Below are 13,391 nucleotides of genomic sequence, written 5' to 3'. Positions count from 1 at the left end.
AGCCACCGCCCAAGACCACTCTAAACTAAGGTAGTGTGCTAAGGATTTTATGCCATTGCTGGTGTGAGGATGGTTATTTCGAGAGAGAGAGAGAGTCTCGCTCGATATTGCCGCCTTCAATAATCTCTCCAGCTTTGGTCAGCTTACATCTCTTAAGCTCGAGTGAAAGGTGGCTTCATATGGCCCAGAGTGGCGTCAAATTTCCTCTATCAAGGAGTTTAGGTGAAGAGTTCCTCCTTCCTCCAGGGGATGAAGATGCCTTGTATCATTTGATAAGTCACTTCAGTTTAAACCCTTCCACCAATCCTTCTCGTACAAATTCGTCTTTCATTTCAACTCCGAGGGAGCAATTTAGGAGATTCTGGAGATAGCCTTAAGGGAAATAAATGAGCTGACAATCTTCGATTTGCCTCCGAAGACGCCACGGAATTGTAAGACAATTTCCCTACGTGTAAATTACCAACATTGTGCTTGTCACATTGTGAGACGAAAGTCTCAGTCTCACGTAAGGGAAAGTGGAGGTATCAGTGATGGAAAACCCGCCAAATTAGATTTATGGCCAACAACTCCATTCATTGTATCTTCATCTCAAGAGCCTTGCGAGGCATTCTTGGAATAAATTAATTTAATGATGTTAAGCAATTTATTGCATTACAAAGTGAGATCTAGTTTAAAAATGATTGAATATGGGGGCGTCGGTAGTGGTGGGGGACACAGATTAAAATGATTATGAGTACAAGCACAAGAAGTTTGAGAATTCTGCCTCATGGTGAGATTTATGCGGAAACTTTGTAATTAGGAGATGAGCCAAGAATTGTAAACTTCCTCCTTTGTGTTGAGCTGGGTAGGATGGCCACTTTTCTTCACTTATACACACTCTGTCCCATCCGACACCCCAGGGACTTCCTTCGCCCCCCGGAAATGAAGACGATGGGCGCGGGGTGGAGGAGGGACTTTGGATGCGGAATAAAAACAAACAACTTCAATGTGGACAATTTCTCGGTTCTGAGTGTACTTCAAGTTTACTTCAAGAACTCTCTCATCCTGTAATATCTTGCATATTTATTAAATAGCTCCAGCTAGAATAAACAAATACCCAAAGTATTGAAATTCAATTATGTTTGCTTATTTCGTCCTTTGACTATTCAACTCATCTATTTTTTTAATAACTGTTCGTAGTTTGAAATTTTATTTACCAGTATCCGCAAATATCTCTTTTATGCTTGCATTTATGCAATATTTACACTCACACCGAGTGAGTTTGGAAGCAATCTGAGCTGTTTTATTTATAATTGTGCGGTGAGCTTTTAATTTAGCGCAATTTAATTAAATCTACCGGGAAATTTTAATATAAGATCAAATGTCGAATTCATGCACGGTTATTTAAAATAGAAAACACCTATTCAAATTTACTGGTATCCATTTTCCAGGAACTATCATGAAAAGCAAAAGGTTTTGTGGAAAACCGCGCAAAACATGACCTGAGATAACAGAAATATAATTAGAGAAAAGCAGCCAATTTCCATTGAAAGCCTATGGAAATGATTCTGAGGAAAAGTCATGGGAAAACTGTGCCTGTGAAATGTTATTTTCCCAGCTTTCCTCTGCTTTTTGTATACATAATTCTCCGGAATGCGGGGGTCAAATGGCGGAGGCTGAAGCGCCAGGAGGCAGAGGAGGTAAAACATGTTGGCAAGGACCCAAACGCAAAGGTCACGAGCGCCCATGTGTGGCGTGGTACGGAATTTAAACTCCATAAATGTCGGGAACTTTTAATTACAATACCATAAGTAAACTCCCAGCAGTAATAGAGCAATGAAAGCCGCAATATAAATCAATATCAGTTCAGTCGGGTTTGCCGAGGAGAGTTGACGTGCTTCTGCACTCTGTAAAGTCTCTCATATTTTTATCTATTCTTTGTGGCAATGCCGACGACGTGTTCTGTGTGTAATGGGAAGATTCCCCGTGAAGACAAAGTTCTGAGCTGTGGCGCCTGCCACAAGATCTTTCACGGCAAGTGTGCTGGAATGAGCGTGAAGGATCTGGAGAGTTTTTTCGTCCTCTCCCCTGCACAGAAGGAGGCATGGCGATGCAAGAGCTGCACGGAGCGTCGCAAAAGCATCATGCACGGATGCGCCCAGAGCTCGACGGACGCTATTCTCCAGTCCCTGGCCCTCAAGATCGACGCCCTCCAGACGCGCTTCGACCGGGTGGATGCTGCACTGGCGAGGATTGAAAAGGCTGAAGAGGATATTGAGGCCCTGAAATCTGACGTCTCATCTCAGCGCAGTGCAATTGAGCGCTTGGCAGTGGATAGCGGTGCTCTCAAGAGCGAGTTTGCGGAGCTCCACAAAGGCCTCACCAATACACCCACCAGTGATTTAAAATCGATTGAGCTGCATGGCGTTCGCATTGGCGGGAACGATAAGATTTTCGAGGCCGCTGTTGATCTCCTGAAAGACGCTGTGGATTTGCCGGTGGAGCTGAGAGACATCGACGACTGCTTCTTCATTAAGCCGCGCGAGTCTGCGAGCGCCGCCAGTGGTGATGCTGCTGATGGGAATGGTGAAGCGCCGGCTGCTGACCCAAAACGGAGGCCGGGAGGAATTCTAGTCGTCCGCCTTACCACAATGAGACTCAGGGACGAGGCGCTGCGTGCTTGGGGCAAAGCAAGACAATCCGGGGGCCCCAAACGAGCCAACGCCCACATCAGCGGACGCTTCAGTGTCCGAGAAAGGCTGAGCTTCTCGACGAGGATGCTGCTGAAGGAGGCGAGAGCTGCAGGCGAACGCTGCGGCTGGAGGTTCATCTGGACCCGACGTGGAACTGTGCTGCTGCGGAAGCGAGAGGGGGAAAAAGTGATCACCATAAATTCACTCGAAGATCTTAAATCCATTGAACTTGAAGAGATCAACAAGCCCTTTGTTTAGTTACTGGTTCACAGTCAATTGTACCCAATCAACATTCATTTTTTCCAATCAGTATTTTTTGCAACTCTTAAATAACTAATTTTTGACTTTAGTGCTTAAGTGTGATATTTCTGAATTTTCTTTTCTTTTCTCTTTTCTTTCTATATTTTTTTTCTCTTTTTACTCATATATTAGATAAACATGAATGATCTTCAATCAGTAAATGCTCATAATTTGAAAATTATTGTACAAAATATTCGTAGCCTCCGTGCAAATTTCGATCGTTTCATCACCCACGTATCATCCCTTCCCGCTAAACCTAACATCCTTTTTGTCACTGAAACTTGGATCAGAGATCACGAGGTGAACCTGTATAATGTCAATAACTACTCTTTTCATACCAAATGCAACAACGACTATAGGGCAGGTGGTGTTGGGGCTTTTGTCGACCAATCCGTGACCGTAAATCGCTCTGAGGGCTTGTCCTTCGCATCAGCGGATGGTTTGTGCCTAGATTGCACTGTAAATGGGGACACAATCGTATTTGTATGTATCTACCGATTCCATTCGCAACCGGTCGCAAGTTTCCTGACGGAGCTTGAGGCTCTATTGTGCTCCATGGACGATGTGAAAAATATATATATCCTGGGAGACTTCAATATAAATACGCTCAATGAGTCGACTGAGGCTGACGATTTTGTGTTCCTAGTATCGTCCTTTGGCTTTGAACTCCTTATAAATGAGGGCACTAGATACGGGACACATGGTGCAACATGCATTGACAACATTATTGCGAGAAACAAAGTGGGCAATTACAACAATATCTGCTGTGTTGAGAATGTCGGGATTTCGGATCACGCGATGATCAGTATGAGCGTAGTGGGCACTAGGGTGGGTCGCATCGCGACTCGTGACCGCGACATATTCTCTGTTGATCACGAACGTCTTCGGGGGCTACTGATGGACGAAATGTGGGCGGGAGTACTGAGAGGCGGTGACGCAGGAGAGGCCTTCTCCGCTTTCCTGGGTAGGTTGAGGGATTTGATCGGCGCGTGTAGTGTGCGAGGCGCGAGCAGAAGCGCGGATCGCAGATTGAAACCTTGGATATCGAGTGGCCTACAGAAGCTCGTGCGACATAAAAATAAGCTTCATAGACTGATGAAGAGACGCCCAGGTGACTCCGGCTTGCGAAATAGATACCGCGACGCTCGTACGCGGGTTGAACTTGCAGTGAAGAGGGAGAAAGCGTGCTACTATCAGAACCAACTACGCATGGCGGGAAAGAATGGCAGAAGGCAGTGGGTGGTTATTAACGAAGTCCTGGGCCGCGGGAAAAACAAAGTTGAGATTACAAAAATAAAATCGAACAATTCAATCCTTGAAGAGCCAAGCGAAATAGCCAACCATTTGAACAATCACTTCGTTAATATCAATGTGGCGGGTACCAGCTGTGGAGCTGACGAGCGCGGGCAGTCTCCTGGTCCGCGTAGAGAGCAAGTAAACAGTCTGTTTCTCACTCCGATTACTGGATTTGAGATATTGAAAACCATAAATGGATTAGATGCGAAAAAGTCAACTGGTTTTGACGGAATTACGGCAGCTTGCGTCAAGAGAATTGCTCTGTATATAGTGGACATCCTCAGGGTGATTTTCAACCGCTGTATGGAGGAAGGGTGCTACCCCAATGATCTTAAAACTGCAGTGGTGGTACCCATTTTCAAAAAAGGCGATGTCTTGGACGCCGGAAACTATCGCCCGATCTCCCTGCTCTCTGTTTTCTCGAAAATCTTTGAAAAACTTATAAAAACGCGCCTCAACGGATTCTTAAAATGCAATAACGCACTAAATGGATCCCAGTTCGGTTTCAGGGATGGCTTTAATACAGAAGACGCAATGCTCTATGTCTGTAACGAGATCTTCGAGACCATCAACGCTGGGAGCAAGTCTGCGGCAATTTTCTTAGACCTGACCAAGGCCTTTGATCTGGTCTGCCATGCCACACTACTGGGTGCACTCGAGCGACTGGGGGTGAGGGGAGTCGCTCTGGACTTCTTCACTTCGTACCTGTCTGGCAGAACTCAGATGGTTAGGGTGGGGGATGCACTCAGTGGCGCACGTGCCATGACGCGTGGGGTCCCTCAGGGCACAGTTCTTGGCCCCTTGCTATTTGTTATCTACATAAACGACTTGCTCTCGCTAGCTCTGAATAGTAAATTGATAGCCTACGCAGACGATTTGGTCTTGTTGTACAGAGGGGAATCGTGGGCGGGCATAGAGGACTATATGAGGGAGGACCTGGAGGCTGTGAGGGACTGGCTGACGGCGCACTCCATGATCTTGAGCAGCAAATCGCGGGCAATGCGCTTCCTACCGCCGCGTTCCGGAGAGCTATCAACGGAGATAATATCTCGCTGCCGGACTTGTCGTGGAGCGCCTTGTCCATCCAATCTGACTATCCCTTTTGTCACTGAATTCACGTATCTGGGGGTGGTCTTCGATAGTGGACTGACCTGGGGGCGCCATGCGGTCAAACTGAAAAATGGCCTACTCCCTGCGATCAGCGGCCTGTACCACATTCGCCGTCTGGTTCCGCCAAACATTGCGCGCACCTTCTACAATGCCTGCATTGACTCGCGCCTGCGCTATGGTTTATTGGTGTGGGGAGGGGGCCGCGCATCGAACATTGGACCGGCCAGAACAGCTCAGAGGAGCGCCTTGAGGGCGATGTTGCGCAAACCAAAGCGCGAATCGTTGTTTGCAGACTTTTTCAAGCTCAATATCCTCCCACTGTCTTATACTTTCAAGTACAGAACGCTACGGGTCTTTTTTGTAAGAGGGGGATATCTGAACTCCGCCAGAACAAGACCGTATAGGGATGGAATCCCTGCTCTTGGTCCCAGGCCCAGACTTGAGCTGCTAAAAAGGTCTTATCCCTACATCGCCCCAATGTTGTATAATGCCCTACCTATAGACTTGAGACGGCCTGATCTGAGTGAACACAGTTTCTCGCGAAAACTCGTGGACCATCTTTGGTCAGAGTATCTGTCTACGCGGATTGACCACGGACTGGTTCCGGAGGATCGCGGATCTCTGATTGGTTGATGAAGCCACCTGCATCCCCCCCTTTCATATTGGTGCTCTCTTATTCTTTGTTTTACGCGTTGCTCATAAATTTTTCACCTCGTACTCGCATCTCTCTTCCATTGCATTGCTGATATTCGTCCCTCTCCCTCCATGTATCCCGATCCCACTGAACCCGTGGGCAGCGCTTCAACTCTTAGAGTTTTGCTGTCCCACTACTCCTTCCTTTTTCTCTTAATTTGTGACACGCTGGCCTCAAAACAGAAATGTTAGTTATTAAATTATTAAATTGTAAGGCTGTGAACCTGTATATGTAACTAACACTTTTCCCCCAAGTGGCATACACGACCGAAGAGCCGAGCTTTCTGCCGTTTGCTCGGGGAGGTCGGCAATGAAGCCGGCGGCAGCCGCACACAAAAGAAAAAGAAGGAAGAATAAATTTATTATTATTATTATTATTATATTAGGGGCCAAGTAGCATCGCATTAGAAATTTGTATTCCCCACCATGAATGCTCTCGCCCGAAAGTTGAAAAGTTACACACTCAGGCGGGATTTAATATTCATCAGGCTTGAGCTTTCTGACCACACACTCACACGTATTCTGAGGGTGGCAAAAAAGAGCGACAATGTCAGCAATTTTTCATGCCACCCTCGCTGGTCGAGAACCCTCCGGATGGGGCCAAAGGTGCCACAATGAGGGAGCCAAAGAGCGGAAAATGTGGATCAAAGAGTGGAAATAGTGAATGACCTTCGTCATCGATTTCCACCTCTGCTCTCTGTCCCACATTATATCCTATAAACGCCCCCAAAATCCAATTTCAGCCCCAGGATTCACGCGGAGTGAATTCAATGACGATTCGAAAAATTCATTAGGTTGCTGCGCGCCATTGTACGTGAAAATAAAAGAAGGGTGTATTTCACTAGAACACCACCCAGAGATTATATCAACCATGATCATTTGCTTAAGGGGAGGGAAAAAAAACGCAAAGCTCACATCTTGCGGAAAATCTCTCCTTTATTCCGCAAATCCTCTAAAATTTTCATTTCATAGAAATTTTTCCAGTCAGTGCGTGACTCCGTTGAGCTCCGGGTTTCCCGTTCCGCCACAGCTCAGGAAGAAATTTGAATATAAATTTAATTCATAAATACTCACATATCTCGTGAGTACTCACACGGATTTCAATGGTAATTTGCCTGAGCTTCGAGTGTGAAAAAGTTAGATTTGTTACCTTCTTGCGATTGCAGAGCACGCTCGAAAAGTCGGCGAATCAGTTTATTATGTATTAGCTTTTCCATCTAACCATATGCTATGTATCGCCGGAAGCTGTTAAAAACTGAAAAGAGAAGATTTATTGGAATTTCAGCTAAAAATAAGTACTGAATATTTTTGGCTTAATCTTACTCACTAGAGCTCCACCTTAACTAGAGTCACAGAAGCAGCCTGAAATTGCTATAATTGAAATGTCAAAGGGTAGAATTTACCTTTTTCGTGTTGCTCACATTTTGCTCTGCTTACGTCAAGTTATAAAACTATACTTTCTCGCAATGAGAGGTTAGAATTTCAATAAACACACTGAAAGTTTCACCCTTGGTGTGGGCTTTGGTAACCCAAGTGTCCTTCACTGTGAAAAATTGCAGTGTAATGTGAGAAAATGGCACATTTCGCTAGGTGAAAAATGTGCAGATACAGACTGTGGCATGTAACAATGAGATAAATACTGTCATGGGTGGCGGCCGGAAGTGGGTAGGGTGGCTTTGAAGTCGCTTGGCAGTGAGATTGAGTGATTTTCAAACTTCCTGATCCCATTCCACGCGCCCTGCCACCCCCAGCCAGATACTTAAGTGGGATGGATGTTTCTATTTTGGCGTCTTTGCATTGTGTAGAGAAGCTGGAAGCTCTCTCACGCCCGTATCAAACATCCTCCTGAACCTTTTGCATGTGCGATTTATATTCTGCTAAGCCGGATATTATTGCCAGAGAGAAATTCTACCTCAAGATTTAGTGCAGATACCTTCATGAATTTGATATGGATTTAATGGTTACCTTTTAGCCCCAGACACTGACTTGTCACTCGATTGCTATTGTATGAGATGGCGAAGGGTGAGCGGAGGGGTTTTCTTCCATAGTTTACTCTTCAATATCTCGCCTTTCTTCGCTGAAAGCAGAAGCGCTTTCTTAGACGTTAGCCCAAGGAGAGCACCTCAGGCTAGAGCAAAGAATAAGACATCCTGGCGTAGGGCACAGCAGCTTGACGTACAGTTGAGATTGAATGATGATAGTGAGATGATTTTAGAGTATATATTTGCTATTTCGGAGGCACACAAGCAATTATGCGTCTGTCGGAGGACAAAACACATCGGAACAAATTACCAGAGATGCAACAGATTTAATTTATTGTCAAGACGGACACCGAAAGATTGCTGTTCCGCACTTCCTTCTGTGGATCCACAGGAAGATTACCAAATGCAGAGCGGAAAATGGGGCGAAGATTTGAAAAGAAGGCGGAGAAAGAAAAAGCAATTAAAAGGGGAAGTTGAGCATACAATTCCGCCCCGCTTTGACTACTATAGCTGTGAATTGATAGGAGAGAACCTGATCTGGAGCTCATCGTCATGAGACACCCAAGTGATGGGGCTAGAAAAGGCAATTTGCAAGGCGATGGAAACATGAAATTGTATTGGTGGGCCGCCCAGAGGGATGGGCCGCCAAGTGGAAGCTTTCGCCAACACAAATAAAACGAAATAAAACTTTTCAAGTTGTCTTGTGTTTCCCCGGTGGAATTTAACATGGACCGACTTATTTATTTAAGCTCCAAACTGGCTCCCATGGCGTATAGGAAATAGTGGTGGTGCCATGGCTTTGATTGAGTTTCCACTAAAGTGAAATTTCGTTGACGCCATTCACAGAAAACATTGGGTGGAATGTCTTTTTTCTCGCTCTGCTTATATGGCCCAATTTCATAGCACGTCCGCCACTTGTATTCCCTCCTCGTCTCTCCTTTCTTCGGGCTTGTGCGCCTTTTTATGGCGATTGTCGCCACACTGCGATATTTTCTCGGCAAACCTCCGGGGAGTGAGTGAGAGAGCCAACTGTAAAATACACAAAACAATTTTCCAACATGAGCACAAGGAGCCACAAAAGCCCCGACGAAAGAGCTTTGCGTGCTTTCAGTGAATAATTTAAATATTTTGATTTTTCCCTCGTGAACCGGCCGACCTTGACTATATGGCCGCGAGGCTTTTTTTTTCCCCGGTGTGTCAACATCCCAGAGAATAAAATACCTTTCTCCATGACATCGGCCACCCACCTGCCAACCATCCAGCCCGTTTACCATCCACGCTTCGGGGGAGGCGGAGGAACGGAAGACAAGAAAGCATCTCCAGCAATCAATCTATCAGTCGCGCAAAAAAACGGAAACCCCGCGGGCAAAGGGGAAAAAACAGTGACCTATTTTTCCCTACCTTGACAATACCCAGTGAAAATTTCACGGATTGTCTATCACAGGAGCACATTAAAAAATCATACAGCAGCACTCGCGAATGCGCCCACAATTGATTCGCCTATTTTTAGACAGATTCGCTAATGACCCGCGATATTAGGAGGCTTTTCAGTCGGCTTTGAATAAAGTTGTTACATTTTATAGTCAATTTAATGTTCCAAATTAGTGAAATACACTTATATATCATGATATCGCGAGGCATTATGTGCAAATGTCCTTTCCATCCACTTGTGGACTCTTCATAGCTGCAACTAGTGGAATAAATTTCAAGTGATGCTACTCAGAATGTCAAGAGTCAGATTAATGAGTACTTTTCGACGACAAGTGTACTTCGCAATTCGTGATTTTGTGAGCTATTTTTCACTCTTCTCATTATTATTTCCGCAGAAATATGATATATCCAGTAAAAACAGCCACAATGGAATCCCGCGAGATTCTCACCGGACTGTCCGTTATGTTCGCTGTTGATTTGTGGAGGAAAATCGCACTGCATGTCTCCTTGAAATATTCTCAAACAATTTCGATGAACTATGTCCGCGGATCTCCATCGTAATATTCATGACGATTATCTTTATTTATTTTCAATGAATTTTCAATGGTTTTTTTTTTGTTTTCAAGGGTAGCACAACGGAAAAAGAGTGGATAAATGATGGACAGCAGATTGTGTTTTGACTGGGTTATTTATCTGCAGTTATTATTTGAAAAAAAAAATCCAGTGAAAGAAATTCGGTATTAAAATAATTTAATTAATAGTAAATTACGAGTGAAGCATCGATAAACAATTTTAATTATGTCGTGCATGAAAAACCAAGCCTGCTGTGGAATCCCTTTCGTCATTACGGGTCGATTATCAAATTGCTCAGTGTCACTCCCATTTCACTCCCAGAGGAGCCCATCATTAGTGGCGAGCCAATTATTTCTCTGCTACTCCGGGCCAACATACAAGCATTTTCCACTTCATCCACAAGAGCATAATTATTTTTTCCTCACCTCTTTCGCATCGATTCGCCTCACACCCACATTTCGCCACTATTTTCCCCGGTAATTGTAAACTTTTCGTCTGTTCTGACGAATTCAAATGAGCTCACCCAACATCCTTGTCGTCTCTGTAGCGGCGAAATCTGCTCTCTCGAGCATCAAACCGATGGTGGAGAGAAAAAAAAGAGGAGAGAAATTGAAATTGAATTGGAAATGCTCTATATCTATCCTCTTAGTTTTCTCATCCGAAACGATTTTCCATTCACAATATTCGCAGGCGAGGACCAAATTGAAGAGCGATTTTCCACCTGAGTGACTCTTATTTTTATCTCAATTCAACATTTATCAATTGACTCGATTTTTGTTTCAGCTCAACTCTTCTGAGGTGCGGGAAAAGGACTCTTTTTTTTCTACCTTACAATTCGACATTTCCATTATCTCCGCTGAGGTTTCTTCGTCGCGTTCGTTAGGAAAAATTCCTATGATTCCCAGTATACGAACTGCGCTCAGGGCTTCGGCGAGTTTGCTCTGCATATCGATTGCAGTCCAATTTGGTACTCCCCAGATGGCATCAAAATGTTGGTATTGTTGTGACATCGATGCGACTGTAACCGAATTACAGCGTCCTTTGGGGTATTCACAGAAGTGACACAACAATGGATTTATCATATCACACGAGCAAATATTGATTCCTCCGCGTGCAGAAATTGCATTTCTTGCGAAACTGGATCACGCCACATACCTTGGCAAATTGAATTGTTTCTCATGCTGAGGGCGATGACGTGAAGCGTGCTTATCAAGCAGCACTCTCGTGGTTGCATTTGTGGACTCAAATTGCCAAACACTCGCTGACGGAATCGCCGTATTTGCGGCCAAACGGCGACGTCAAAGCTGCCCAGGAACCACATTTCAATACGCCTGCAAATGCAACGACAAATGGTCAGTGAGTCAGTGCAGATTGACTGGCATAGCTAACAATCGCCTCAATAATCCCCGATGATTGACATCCGTAAGCACAGCACTTACACTCTGTTGTGCGACGATTAATTTCTGAAAGCGTCCTTTAAAAAAAAAGGAATTTAGAACGCCATAAACGCTGTTTATCGCTCATTTCACCAGAATAGGTGCAGAGAGAGAGAGAGATGGTAAAAGACGCAAGCTTCCTGGAAATGAAAAGACAAGAGCTTTCAATTAGCGAAAGTCTTCTCTTTGGACGTTCTTCTTGAAAGCTTCCATTTCGCTCTGGGAAAGTGTGTCTGTTGATGAAAAGGGAGAAAATACACAAAGCAATTGTCCCAGGTTTTGATTGTATTGAAAAATGACAAATGAGCTTTCTCTATACACATAGTGTCACCATCAAAAGCTTTTCAGACTTCCGCAAATTTTGAAGTCCTGACAATCGCACTTTAGTGTGCTTAAAGGTGTCTTTCTTTAACTCTAAACCTCCCCCAGTTAAGTTTGACGCCAAAGGAATGTTTTGAATTAAAAGAGATTCCATTTAGAGATAATGTAAAATTCCTATGCAAAACTCTCATTAAAAATCTCCTCAGGCAAAGCAATTTCACTCACTACACAGTTAAACTGTGACACTATTTAATTCAAGCACATTATGAGCTTCAAACTGCACTCAACATTCACTCAGTGCATCGTTTCAGTTTTATGCTTATAGATTTTATTCCTCACAACAATCATTCCGATGAATAACATAAAAGAAGCTTTTGGCGAGTTTGGCGTGAATTGAAGCGGACTCGGGCGAAATTCTTGGGCGGAAGAGAGGAAAGTTTTCAAATTAAAGTCAGAACTTTTCATGTATGTTTATGAATAAAACACTGGCGCCACGTGGAGTGGGGCCCGGAGGAGCAACAAATTCAATTCTTTTGTGCAAGAGCGCTCACGGGTGTCTGGCGCGATGGTGGGGACTTGTGAAAATGTGTGTTTATTTGTCGAAAACACTTTATTTACACAATAAAGCGTAAATTTATGTTGCTCAAAAAAGGGCGCATGTTTACAACCTACCACCATTTTTCCAATTCGCCACGCGGAAATGATTTTATTATGCGATGCAAATCACCCACAGTGCCATTTCTGCCCCCAAAAGCTCCTGCACGGGAGCTTTGCGGGGTGTGCATGTGGGAAGCGCTTTGGATGATGTATCCATTCACTTTGGCGAAGGTGGGAAATGAAATACAAACCAAATCGTGTGTTTTTTAGGCCTCTCTTATACATATTCAATTGGTGCTCATAAAATTTTATGAATATTTTTATACATTCAATATTGTTTTGGGATTGCTGTATTTCTGCCATTGCTCTTGTCAATTCTGTCCCCCTTCAATCAGTACTGTCGATCTCACCGGATTCCCCAAACAGCCAGGAAAATGCGAAATACACTTTAAAGCAGGACTTTCTGAGTGAATTGACTGGCTTGTGGAAGTTGGGGTGAAACCTATTTCACAATTGTGGAATCCCAGCATGATTCCACACTCTCTATCTCTCTAGATTAACCTTTCCTCCAGCATGTTTGCTTTTAATTAAGCACGGGAGAACCTTCAAAATGTGTAAGAACTCAGGACTACTTCTTGAAGAATTCCCCGGTTTCTTAAAACTCAAACGACAAGTTTCACTCTCCTGGTAATAATCTAGCACAGTGTTTGCCATCCAGCTGGAGAGTCCTTTTCAGTCCTGCGGAGCTGTGAAGCTCAGCAAAGTGTAATACAAGTTTGTCCATGAGGATGAGATAATATTGGACGGTATCACGAGAGCTGGCCAAGTTGGGAGTGTGACAATTTTGTGGGTGGGTGATTTGTACGGATGCCTATGGCGAATATGGGGGACTTGCACAGATTAACCCGAGCGTCTATTGAAATACTGACCAACTTTTATGACTAATCTCTAGTTTAACAAAACTTTTCCCACCCAATATA

The sequence above is a fragment of the Phlebotomus argentipes genome, unplaced genomic scaffold (assembly GCF_947086385.1).
Source record: "Phlebotomus argentipes unplaced genomic scaffold, Phlebotomus argentipes genome assembly contig_15, whole genome shotgun sequence".
NCBI lineage: Eukaryota > Metazoa > Arthropoda > Insecta > Diptera > Psychodidae > Phlebotomus > Phlebotomus argentipes.
This window is presented reverse-complemented; position numbering follows the sequence as displayed.